Source organism: Crocuta crocuta, unplaced genomic scaffold, assembly GCF_008692635.1.
Source record: "Crocuta crocuta isolate KB4526 unplaced genomic scaffold, BGI_CrCroc_1.0 scaffold38, whole genome shotgun sequence".
NCBI classification, from domain to species: domain Eukaryota; kingdom Metazoa; phylum Chordata; class Mammalia; order Carnivora; family Hyaenidae; genus Crocuta; species Crocuta crocuta.
Genome location: NW_027532605.1, coordinates 1,692,938 through 1,706,516, shown reverse-complemented (window position 1 = coordinate 1,706,516; position 13,579 = coordinate 1,692,938).

The window sequence follows — 13,579 nt, the reverse complement described above, 5'->3', positions numbered from 1 at the left end:
TGCTGCATTGGGCGATTCTTAATGCAAGAACACAATTTGGTTTCTGGAAATGGGAAATGTTCTATTTTCATAGCTTCCTCTCACTCTGCCCAACTCGACAAAGTGTTTTATGCACTTATAATACTTTTAAAACCATGCTCATGTATTACTTGCAAATCTAAGCTCTAATTTGAGCTTGGGTGGCTCGATTAATTAATTAAGTTTTACAATATACATCTATCTAGTAACTTCCTGAGGCCAAATTAGTAATTTCCTAAAACCCTAATCCCAGCTGCTATCTTGTGTTAGCACTTGCTGCAGAATTGACAAAGGAGAATGTGCTGAATAACACCATGGATAAGAAATTGTAATTGCTACCATTTATCAAGCATTTATTCTAACTGTATTCATTTAACCTTATGAGCTTCATACTATCATTATCATCATTTTACTGATTATGAACCTGAGATGCGGAGACGAGAACATTTCCAGGGATGCTCAGTTGGGGCTGAAATCTGACCTCAACTCTCTTTAATCTGAAGCCCATGAGTGTAGTCTCCAAAGGCACCGCCATGGCAGCAACGGCACAGGACAAGCAACAGCCTTCCCATTGCTCACCAGCAGTTGCTAGACATCGAATTACTTGGGAAACCAAGTGGAAGCCATTTTGGCTAAAGTTTGTATATTATTCCATATACTCTCTTTTCGTTGGTTTGTTTTTCCTCTAATGTTAGGTCACCACAAAAAAGTTCTAACAGAGGGTCCCCTGAGATGAAAAAAAGTCATCAGTTTTAAGCTTCCTAATGGAATTTCATTTTCATCTCATGGTCCCAGAAACCGTGAGAGTTTCTCTCAGTCATTTGCTTGCTATCTTCCAAACCTATGTGCTCCAAAGCCAGGATACACTCGGGTATATCATCTCTTGCGGGATGCTCACTTGAGTGTTGCTGCACTTTAAAGACATCATAGTTATCATCCCTTATGCGACTTTTTTTTATTGTAGAGAAATTTGCTCATTAATTTCTTGCATTTTAATATTGCCTTTTGTTTCTGCAGTGCTTTTATCTACATTATGTCCTGTGGGAAGCTCAATAATATTATGAGGCAGGAATTATTATCCCCATTTTAGAGATGAGCGCTTTAAAGATGACAGTGTTCATGTGATTTGTCCAAGGTTATAAAGCTAGTAAGTGGAGCACTCTAAACTGGGTCAAATGCCTTTTCTGTTCTAGCATAGCTCTTGTTACTCACTTGCAAGTAGGGGAGTATGATCAGCACTTTCACATCCCTGGACACAAGTGGAACATCCCAAACCATAATCCAGATGTACTGAATCATAATCTATAGTATTGGAATTTGAGCATCTATAGTCTCTGAACACTATACGATTCAGGATTGAGAACTCATCCCCTAGACAATACTCTTCTTTGTTGTGGTTGTTTGTTGATTCATTCCTTTTTTTTTTTGTAATTGAGACAAAAATCACGGAATATTAAATTTACCATTTTAGTCATTATTAAATTTACATTTCATATGTGTTAAGTATATTCACATTGTTGTATAGCAGATCTCTAGAACTTTTTCATCTCATAAAACTGAAACTCTAAATCCATTAAACACTAATATCCTCTCTTTGTTTACGTTATTGTATTTTGAAACAGTTTCAAACATTAAGAAAGTTGAAAGCATAGTATTAATTTTTACCCCCTGAAGAATTTGAGGTTAAGTTGCAGTGCATTTCCTACACACAGGGACAGCTTCCTTCATAACCACAACACAATCATCCAAGCCAGGAAATGAATATTAAACCATTGCTAATATCAAATACACAGACAGCATTCAAGTTTTGCCAATTTTCCCAGTAATGTCTTTTATAGTAATAAGATCCAGTTGAGAATTACATGTTGCACTTAGTTTTATGTCTTTCATTTCCTTCAGTTTGAAACAGTTCTTCAGGATCTCTTTGACTTTCATGACCTTGGCTTTTAACAAAGGCTGTCAGTTATTTTGCAGGATTTACCTCCAATTTGAATTTCTATTTTCCCTCAATTTGGAGTAAGATGATACCGTGCAAGAAAACCATAGAAGTGATGCTGTATCCTCCTTAATGAATTCTGTGAAATAGTGCATGCTTTTGATGCTTCCCATTACTGGTAATGTTAATTTTTATCACAAAATTAAGTGGTATTTTCTGTTTGTCCACTATAAAGGTACACTTTAAAATGGGTAATTAGTATTTGGGGGGGAGGTACTTTTTAAATATTTACTTAATTTTGAGAGAGAGAGAGAGATAAGAGAGAGAGAATGAGCAGGGGAGGGGCAGAAAGAGAGAGACAGAGACACAGAATCCAAAGCATCCAGTCTCTGAGCTGTCTGCACGGAGCTAGAAGTGGGGCTCAAATCCATGAACCATGAGATCATGACCTGAGTCAACATGGAATGTTCAACCGACTGAGCCACCCAGGCGTCCCAAAACAATGTATGTTTTGTGTTTCTCATCAATTGTTTACATACTAGTTTTAGCATCTGTTTTATTGGCTAAAATAATTATAGCTATAGGAGTCGCCAAATGGTACTTACAAAATTTCATTCTATTTTTATTAGTTGACATTATATTATAAGGGAGGTTTTATTTTTTTCCATTTATCTATTAGTTTATTTATAAATCTATGCACTTGTGGATTCCTGTTCTATTCAATGGGTTATAATCTGTTGGTATCATTATTATTCTTTTGATACTGAATCACCCTAGATTTGACTGGAAGAAGCTTCTTCAATCTGGCCTCTGAGTTCTTTTGATATATCACATTAGTTTTTGAGCCCTTCAATATCTTCTATATAATTATATGTTCTAGAGTTATTCTATTTTTCCCCGAGCTATTCCCTCCCCTCGCCTTCTAATCAGCAATTTTTTGGTGAAGCTATAGTTTCTGTTTATGGAGAACATATTTGGAAACCAAGATCTGAGCTCCAGGTGTATTCAATGCTTTGTGGAGAAGGTGGATAACTGCTAAGGGTCTTCTCCTGGGACATTTATTTATCTATATATATTTTTTTCTTTTGATATATATTGAAAATTACATGTCAATACCAATATTTCCAACTACAATCTACTACCACCATCTTTATTCTAGTTTCCTATTTTCTTATACTCATAACTCCCTCATTGAACAGTGAAAATCCTTTTTAATGTATTTATTTATTATAAGAATCCTCTGTGTGTGTGACCCATCTTTTGCACATGTACCATTTTCAGCTCTGCTCAGGCTCCAGCACCCTCAGCCTGCACCCTCACTCCTACTGCCTCATGTTGATGTCCACCTTGTTAGGTTCCACATAATGGCTTTTGGATAAAACTTTTCTGGAAGGAAAGAAAGAAAGAAAGAAAGAAAGAAAGAAAGAAAGAAAGAAAGAAAGAAAGAAAAAGAAAAGAAAGAAGAAGGAAGGAGGGTAGAAAGGAAGAAAGAGAAAGGAAGGAAGGAAGAAGGAAAGAAAGGAGAGAAGGAAATATATCGATCAGTAAACGTCTTAAAAGCAAACCCTTGTGCGCTGCTGGTGAGAATGCAAACTGGTGCAGTCACTGTGGAAAACAGTACGGGTGTTCCTTAAAAACATAAAAAGTAGAAGAGCAGCTGGGTGGCTCAGTTGGTTAAGTGTTGGATTCTTATTTTCTGTGGCTCAGGTCATGATCTCAAGGTTTGTGAGTTTTAACCCCTGTTGGGCTCTGCACTGTTAGTGCAGAGCCTGCTTGGGATTCTCTCTCTTCTGCTCTCTCTCTGCCCCTCCCTTGCTTGTTCTTGCTCTCTCTTTCTCTCCCCAAATAAATAAGTAAACTTAAAAAAATAAAATAAAAATTACTCTATGATCCAGTAATTCCAATGCTGGACATTTACCCAAAGAAAATGAAAAGACTAAATCAAAAAGGTATGTACACTCATATTTACTGCAGCATATTTACAATAGCCAAGATATGGAATTTGCATGGTGTCCATTGATAGAGTAATGGATAAAGAGGATGCGAGATACACACACACGCATACACATACACACAGACACATAGGATTTGTTTTTATTACACACTACTTTTAATACAGTGACTTTTAACTATTGATCAATACATGTTATCTAAATGTTGAAAGAATAAAGGAATGAATAAAGAACTTCATTGGTGAAGTCTGAGAAATAGTTAATAAATATTAATATGACCAAAATGTGGTGACAACTTGCAGTTTATTTTTTTAAAGTTTTTATTTATTTCTAGGAGAGAGAGAGAGAGACAGCGTGAGCAGGGGAGTGTCAGAGAGAGGGAGACACAGACTCTGAAACAGGCTCCAGGCTCTGAGCTGGCAGTCAGCACAGAGCCCGACGCGGGGCTCGAACCCAGGAACCGTGAGATCATGACCGAAGCGAAAGTCGGATGCTCAACCGACTAAGCCACCCAGGCGCCCCGACAACTTGCAGTTTAAATCAGCTTATTTCTTTGCAGTATTAAGCCATCAATTTGCCAGGAACTATAAGGATTTAAAATTTTAAAATGGAGGCAACATTGCTGAAGGAAAGAACACACCGATATTTGGTGCTAAGTATAAGATTACATAAACATCTTCAATGCATGTTTGGAGGTAAACATCCTGAGCCCATCCGTTCTCCATTCCTCACCGTCGTGCTTAACTGAAGAATAACTTTTTTTTTCATCTTCTATGTTTTGGAGACAGATCAAAGTTTTTAGTTTATTTTTTATTCAGTGGTTATATAAGGTTGAAAGACTACTTGCACATTTAAATATCGATTGATTGGGGGCTCAGTTGGTTATGCATCCAACTTCGGCTCAGGCATGTTCTCACAGTTTGTGGGTTCGAGCCCCGTGTCAGGCCCTGTGTCAGAGCATAGAGCCTGTTTCAGATTCTGTGTCTCCCTTTCTCTCTGCCCCTCCTCTGTTCATGCTGGCTCTCTCAGAAATAAATAAAACATTAAAAAAAATATTGATTGATTCATCTGCTAAAGGGTATGAGTTTTGTTGTTGTTGCTATTTTTTTTTTTACTTTTTATGGAAATTAATGAGAAGTGCTTTGAGTGTTTCAAAGCTTGCTTCCCAAGCACAAAATGCTTCATTTTAGAGCTCAAGGATGTATATATAAAGCCCTTAAAATTAACCATAATTATGATTCATTTATACTGCTCAGTCACTTTTAAAGTGTACATGTTGGATTTATTTACTGGTCAGTTGTCAGCACTTTCACCAATAGCATTCCTCCGTGGCAGAATCTTTGTTCTGTCGACTTCTTTTGGACATAAGAAACTGGAATAATTCCTTTGAGTTTGCCAACAGGTTCTGCAAAGTTATTATTTTTGAGATCTTATATATCTTGATTAGATTTTACTTTAGAGGATGCACATTAGCATGACCTGGTTTGGAAGTATCTGATGAAATTCAGAAGAAAAAACCCACAGCTGTTAAAATGTATGTGGATAAGAAGTGTGGAAAAGACAGATGTAGACATGTTGAGGGAATGAAGTCCCACACAAGAACCAGTACCATAGGATCTCACTTGTATCCTGTACTAATAGAGGAGAAACTGATCTATGCTGTTGGGCATGGACTGTGCACTAGTGACTGGAGAGGAGCAAAAGACGGCTTTCTAGTATTTTTCTATATTTTATTCTAAGTGCTGGTTTCAAGCGTATGTTCTGTTGGTGAAAATTCAAAAATTTACAACGTCTATACTTGTGTTTGGTATGTTATCCTTCAAAAACAAGGATTTGAAAACAATCCCATCTGTGTTTTGGAACAGGACACGTCTTCACGTGACCCTGTTCATCTCTTTATCAAACTTTCATTTTTGCTAACATATAAAAAATACAGTTATCTGCTGCATCTCTGAGAGGAATTTTGCTGAGGATCTTACAGACCTCATAAATCACCCATTGGTAGATATTTTTTGGGGAGGCCAGGAACTCAGTCACCTCTGAGGTACATTGGGCAAGGTCATTTGTCATTTTCAAATCAGCATGGTATTGGCACCTGCTTGTCAGCAAGGAAACTGTGGAAACTCACTTTTAGCAAAAGTTCTCTGTTTCTGAAGGAATGGATTATGATACAGAAAAAAAGGTCAAGTAAAGTGCCCTGACCATATTAATAATCAATACAGGTGGCTGATTGATAATGTCATGATTGATATGACTATTTGATTGTATAGTTTGAAGACAGACTAAGACAAGCATTATTGTCTGGTCACGTGGAGCCTACAGGCGTGGACCTCACGTGAATGTCTTCACATTTAGCTTGGATTTACATGCTAGATATTCTGAATGCTTATATTTAGTAAGGTATATTTCCCCCTGTGATCTGATTCATTTTGTACTTGTTTTTGATGGTGGTAATGACTTTTTATTTAGTTTCTCTCTTTTTTTTTCATGAATTGGGACTAATACCCTAATGGGTTTTATCATCTTTCATATTAGCTTTCGATACAAAATGACATGCTGAACCACTACAATGATTCATCCAGTTTTCTATAGGACAATTTGTGATTGAACTAGTGAATATGTTAGGCCCTTAGGGAATGCTAAATATGGTTAATGTTGAACTTTATCTCATTTCTTTTTCTCTCTTGTGTGCATATGTAAAATAAAGCTGTGTGCCCATAAAAACTGGGCAGCAGAATTGCTGTTCATAAAAATAATCAAGGTAGGCATCTGGTTAAGACATGTGCTCAATTGTTTTGTTCAGCTTTTTTAGAGTTCAGCATTTTCAGTGTTTGGGAAAGTAATTCTCTAATCTTTATAAAGCAAATCCCAGTCTGGATTGTTTATCCCTCCAAAAATAACTCATTAGAATATATTTTATTGGTGAATATCTTCTATTCATTAATCTGTTTAGTGAGTTGTTCTTATGTTCATTCTTAATGAAGGCAAAACTTTAAGAGACTACTCTCATATTTGTCCCAGTTTTCTTCAGTCTCATAGATCACTTCTGTAGAGGACTTTGTTTTTACTTTTTCAGTAATAATTTAAATTTAACCGTTGAATAAATAGATATAGCACTGCAATGGGGTATTAATTATCATTACTTTGTACATACCTCAACCACCATGGCTCATTTCCAGCCATGTACTGGAATGAGCCAGTGAAGGGATTAAAATTCACCAAGTGCTTGAGACTTGTATCTTATACACTGAAATCTAGTGTCAGAGCTGTTCAGGATTATTACTTATGAACTTAAGTTCTTAGCTTTTGAAATCATCATCTTTTCTCCTTATTTGAAATCTCTCTCTGCCTAGAATAACCACAAAATGAAACTGAGCATGGCTTACCATTTGGCCAGGGCCACATCACCATGAATAGGTCTAGATGTGGGCAATATTGAAGAAACATGAATTTAATAATAGAAAAATCTAAATCATCCGAAGAGATGCATATGGGTGGGGCTGGTTGAGGTAGGACTCTGATCAAGGTCTTATGAACAGTGGAACAGGTAAAAGCATGCTTGGGTAGGGAATCTGCTGGAGACCGGATCCGGCAGGCCCAGGGGTCCCTGAAGGATGGACGGTGTCGGCGAAAGACAGTGAGAGAGCCCCAGAGATTCTTTCTGATCACCAGGCAGGCATCTCTGCTCTGACTGGGTCTCAACTTTATTTTATAAGTATTTGGGGGATGGCACAGAAGTGGCATTTGCCTTAGACAATGATTTCTGACAACAAACTTCTTTGATATGTAAGAATTTCCCGGAAATCTAGAAGACTCCTGCATAACCTTTATCAATAGTGATTGAGATGCTTATCCCATGGGGAAGAAGGTATCTTTAGACAAAGTTTTTAGCATAAAAAGGGTGAAGTTACTTCTTTTAAGGTGGAAGGATCAAGAAAAACAGGTCTTCCAGGAAACACCTTTGCTCCCATAATGACAAAAGTAGTTCCTCAATAGGTTCCTTCACAGGGAGCAATCAGCATATACAAGGCCAGAAAATGCTCCAAGCAGAAACAAATGGGTGAGGGTGAATATCTGCCCTTAACTCTAAATTAGGCTCTTTGTCTCAGGGCCAGACTCAAGCCCCCTTTATTATGTAAGTCTTGGATCTGCAAGACCCTTAGGAAGAGCCTTTTGACAATCATGTTTGGAAAGGCAAGGACATGCCTTTCCTTATTATCAGTCTGTGTGGGGAGTATCGGTCTGATCTGGAATATTGTGAGACCTGGTCAATACCAGCAGCCTCATTTACAACATGAGCCAGTAGTAGCAGAAGGAGATACCAGTTTCCTTGCTGTGACTGCCATCCAGAGAGGCTGGTGCGGCTCCCGGCAGGAATCAGAACTGTAGCCAATGGAGTAAGGCAGACCAGAGCCTTAGAAAACAGCTAGAATTATTTCCAAGTATTGTCTTGTAAGGCGGTTCTTTACCAGAGCTCTACATTTTTCTACTGTCTTCTATTTTGTCTTTTTTAAACATAAAATATGTCAATCACATAGAAAGGTACAGAGAATAATTTAACAGATACCTATGTATCAATAAACAACTTTAGAAAAAGTTAATGCAATTTTTAAGATTTTTAAATGTTTTTTAATTTTTTTTATTTTTGAGAGAGAGAGAGAGACAGAGCACAAGCAGGGGAGGGGCAGAGAGAGAGGGAGACACAGAATCGAGGCAGGTTCCTGACTCCGAGCTGTCAGCGCAGAGCCCGAGGTGGGGCTCAAACCCATGAACTGTGGGATCATGACCTGAGCTGGAATCAGACGCTTAACTGACTAAGTCACTCAGACGTCCCTCAGATATTTTTTAAGTAAAAAAAAAAAAAAAAGTCATTACAGGTAAAGTGGAAGACTTCTGCATGTGTCACATACTTCCATTATCTTCTCTCCCTTCTAGAGTTTACCATAACGTTACCATTCTTGTGTATCAATTCCTTTCTTGTTTCTGTTATTGCATGCTTTTGTGTGAACTCTTAAAAATGTTTATTTATTATTGAGACAGACAGAAACAGAACATGAGTAGGGGCACCTGGGTGGCTTAGTCGGTTAAGCGTCTGACTTTCGCTTAGGTCATGATCTTGCGGTTTGTGGGCTCAAGCCCCGCGTCGGGCTCTGTGCTGACTGCCAGCTCAGAGCCTGGAGCCTATTTCAGAGTCTGTGTCTCCCTCTCTCTCTGACCCTCCTCTGCTCACGCTGTCTCTCTCTCTCTCCTAGAAATAAATAAAAATATTTTCTTAAAAAAGAAAGAAACAGAACATGGGTGGGGGAGGGGCAGAGAGAGAGGGAGACACAGAATCCAAAGCAGGCTTCAGGCTCTGAGCTGTCAGCATAGAGCCTGACACAGTGCTCGAACCCACTAACTGTGAGATCATGACCTGAGCTGAAGTCGGATGCTTAACCAACTAAACCACCCAGGCACCCCTTTTGTGTGAATTTTTAATTGAATTTTTAAACTCTAAATATTCAACATAATTCTAATTTTTCTGAAATCTACTATTTCATTCATTATTATGTTTACTGTTACATGTGTATTTTGTTCTGGCAACTTAACTGCCGTATCCACTGTATGAATATACCAAACTCACTTTTCTTATTGATGAGCTTATATCTAGAGGAGGTATATACTTATTTTCTTATATCTAGAACATAGGTTCAGTGAGAATAGGAATGGCGTTTTGTTTATTACTATATTGACCGTGCCTTGAAGAGTACCTGGCATTCAGTAATCGTTTGTTCAATGAGTAAACAGATGCATAAGTAAACATTCACATTTTATCCATTATTTTACTGTTGAGAACTATATTAGTCTAAATTCTGGCAGGAAACAGATGGTATGCTCAAGCTGAATAATTTAAGAGTTTAAAAGATGGAGTGCCTGGATGGCTCAGTTGGTTGAGTGTCCCACTTTGGCTCAGGTCATGATCTCATGGGCTGTGAGTTCAAGCACCACATCAGGTTCTATGCTGACAACTCAGAGCCTGGAGCCTGCTTCAGATTCTATGTCTCCCTGTCTCTCACTCTGTCTCTTCCCTATTTTCTCTCTGTCTCTCTCTCTCTCAAAAGTAAATATATATGAACAAAAAAAAGAAAGTTTAAGAGAATATTTACAAATAAGCAAGGTGCAGGAAAACCTCAAGGGTTACTTCATAATTTCACAGCTAATTACCAAACTTCACCCTGAGGGGAAAAAGGGGGGAATGGTAACTGGAAACTATATAGAAAGAGCTCATGGAAAGCTTAAGTTCTTTGACTCTTCTGTGACTGTAAGTAAAGGCAACTTCACAGAAAGGAGGCCAGGGTAGGGGATAAACACACTTTCCCTCTTGATCTTTCTCTCTTCCTCAGATCTCTTGCTTGTGCTCTGCCTTAGACGCACACGACCAGAAGCCAGGGGCCAATGGGCGCATTAATAGAGTTCATAGAGTCCAGCCTCCCAGAGACTCAGCTGGTTAGAGAAGACGGACAGTGGAATCAAAGGGGCAAACAGAAGCTATGCAGTTTCAGCCCAGAGCCTCTTACACAGAACTTCCTTACACCTGTGTCGCCATGGATATGATCTAGAGTCTCTTTAGGTAGGCAGTGATAACTGCATATGTTGGATAATAGAATTTTCTTCAACCATACTAAATAATAGAAAGTGCTATCTTCACCTGAAATCTAGGATCCAGTCTCACTAAAATTGGGATAAATAGATATTATGCTTTTCAAGATGTGAGGAAATAGTGAACACACAATACCACCTATGAAATATTTATGCCCAAAGTGTTAAATCCCAACCCTCCAAAAAGCTGTAAGATCTTATTATCAGTTTACAAGAATGCATGAGGTGGGAGAAGAAATTAAGACATGGTAAGAAACCATTCAAATTCAGGTTTGTGGGGCAATCTATAGGAAAATGACCCAGTTTTTCCAACATAACAGTACATGGGGATAATAAAGAAGGAAAGGAGATCTTACCAGATTTAAGAGACTCGGAGACATAAGCACTAAATGCAATACGTAGACTTCATTTGGATTTAGTTCAAATCTACTACAACAACAATTTTAAAACAAATTTTAATATGGCCTGAGATTAACTGTTATTTTGGCAAACAGGTGATAATATCAGGAATATGTGTAAAAGGTTCCCCTGTTAGGAAGAGAGGCATAGAAAAACAGCAGATAAAATAACAAAACTAGCTGGATTGCCTTTAAATCTGGCCATGTGTAGCAACATGGATGGACCTTGAGGGTGTTATGCTGAGCGAAATAAGTCAGGCAGAGAAGGACAAATACCATATGTTTGCACGTATAGGAGGATTAGGAGGAACTTGACGGAGGAACAGGGGGAGAAGAAGGGGGGAAATGGTGGGGGAAAGGGAGAGAGGCAAACCATGAGAGACTCTTGAATGCTGACAAAAAGTGAGGACTGATGGATGTGGGGGGGAAGGGGGGATGGGCATGGAGGAGGGCACTTGCGGGGATGAGCACTGGGTGTTATGTGGAAACCAATTTGACAATAAACTGTTTGTAAAAAAAAAAAACTAATAGTCCCCCCCAAAAAAAATAAAATAAAATAAGCCAGCAGGGTGCCTGGGTGGCCTAGTCAGTCAAGCATCTGACTCTTGATTTGGGCTCAGGTCATGATCTCATGGTTTGTGGGTTTGAGTTGTTAGCTCAAAACGTGCCTGGGATCCTCCTTCCCTCTCTCTCTGCCCCTCCCCCTCTCACACCCTCTTTCTCTCTCAAAAATAAATAAATAAACTTTAAAATAAAATAAAATAATCCAGCAAACAAACAAGCAAAAGCCAGTGAGACTGGAGAGACTGGCACAGTCTAGATGGCATACTGGAGAATAATGTTGAAAATCATGGTTGTTGACTAAAGTGCACACAGAAATTAATCATATTATTCTCCCTACTTTTGTGTATTTAATAATTTTTGTAAATTTATTTTAAAGGAAAATTGGTAGAAATGGCTTTGCAAATAATTAAGCTGATTTATTGTCCCATTAGCAGAATATGAGGGTTCCCATTGTTTCACATTTCCTCTTACCATCATATATATATATATGTATACACACACACACACACTTAGTGAATCTGGTATCTGTTTAATTCTATTCCATTTTCCTCAAAAGTTTCATTCCCTTGAGTAATAATGAGGCAAAACCAGTATTCATGTGTTAACTGACCATTTGGGTTTTCACTTACTGAATTGTTTGTATATTATACTCATAATTTCTATGTGATTGACTGTTCTTTCATGATATCTACCTCCTTTTTGTATATTCTTGGCAGTTACATTCGTTGAAATTATCTTCTTTCAGTTCACTACTTGCTTTTTTACATTACTAATGCTGTCTTTTACCTAGGATTCTTCTAAAAAAGTAATCACATTTTGAATGTTTCCCAAGGGAAAACAGCCCCCAAATACATTTTCTGCAATTCTTTTAAAAATAACTTACAGTTTTGTTTTTCTGTATTTCATTTTATATGAAATTTGAGATGGAAATCTTTTTTTTTTTTTTTTTTACCAAATGAGCAATCCATCATCTGATTTACAGAATCAACTGTTTNCATTTTCTGCAATTCTTTTAAAAATAACTTACAGTTTTGTTTTTCTGTATTTCATTTTATATAATATTTGAGATAGAAATCTATTTTTTTTAACCAAATGAGCAATCCATCATCTGATTTACAGAATCAACCGTTCATTCCCTACTGATTTGCAATATGACTTCTTCCATGTGCAAATCTCCAAATGAGGTGTGGGTCTGCCTCTCTAGATACTGTTCCCTTGGGGTATTGGTACATCTGTGAAGTTACTGTACACTGAGTTACTACAGCTTTATCATAAGCCTGAATGTAGGCTCGTGCACAATCCCTGACAATGTTTTTCTGTTCATATTGTCCTGTATACTCGTGTCTCTCATATTTCCTATGAAAATTAGGATCAAATTGTCAAGTTTCATAAAACAGCTGCTGGTATTTTGATCAGACTTGTAGTGGATTTATAAATTAACTTGGGCACATTTGTCATCTACATAACATTGAGTCTTTCAAGCCACACACAGATATGTGTATCTCTTTATGTACTTGAGCTTCATCTACGACCTTCAGGAAAGATTTATCATTTCTTCCATAAAGACCTCTGTATTTTTCCAGACATCCCTCAAGAATACTTTACATTTATATTGCTATTGTGAATGTTATTTTAATATAATATTTTATATGTTTATTGTACATGTATAAGAATATTATTAATTTTGCATTCTCATCATGTTGCCATCAATTTCATTAAGCTATCTTATTACCTCAAGGTTTTTTCTTAAAAAATTACTGTATAGGGGAGCTTGTGTGGCTCAGTTGGTTAAGTGTACAACTTTGGCTCTGGTCATGATATAGTTTGTGACTTTGAGCCCTGCGTCGGGCTCTGTGCTGACAGCTCAGAGCCTGGAGCCTGCTTCAGATTCTGTGTCTCCCTCTCTCTCTGCCCTCCCCAGCTTTCATTCTGTCTCTCTCTCAAAAATAAACATTACAAAAATTTAAAAAGAACATTTTACTGTATATTTTCTTGTATTTTCTAAGTAAAAATTCATAATTAAAGTCACAGGTACACCAACAGTTTTATCCAATTTTTATACTTCTTTCCTG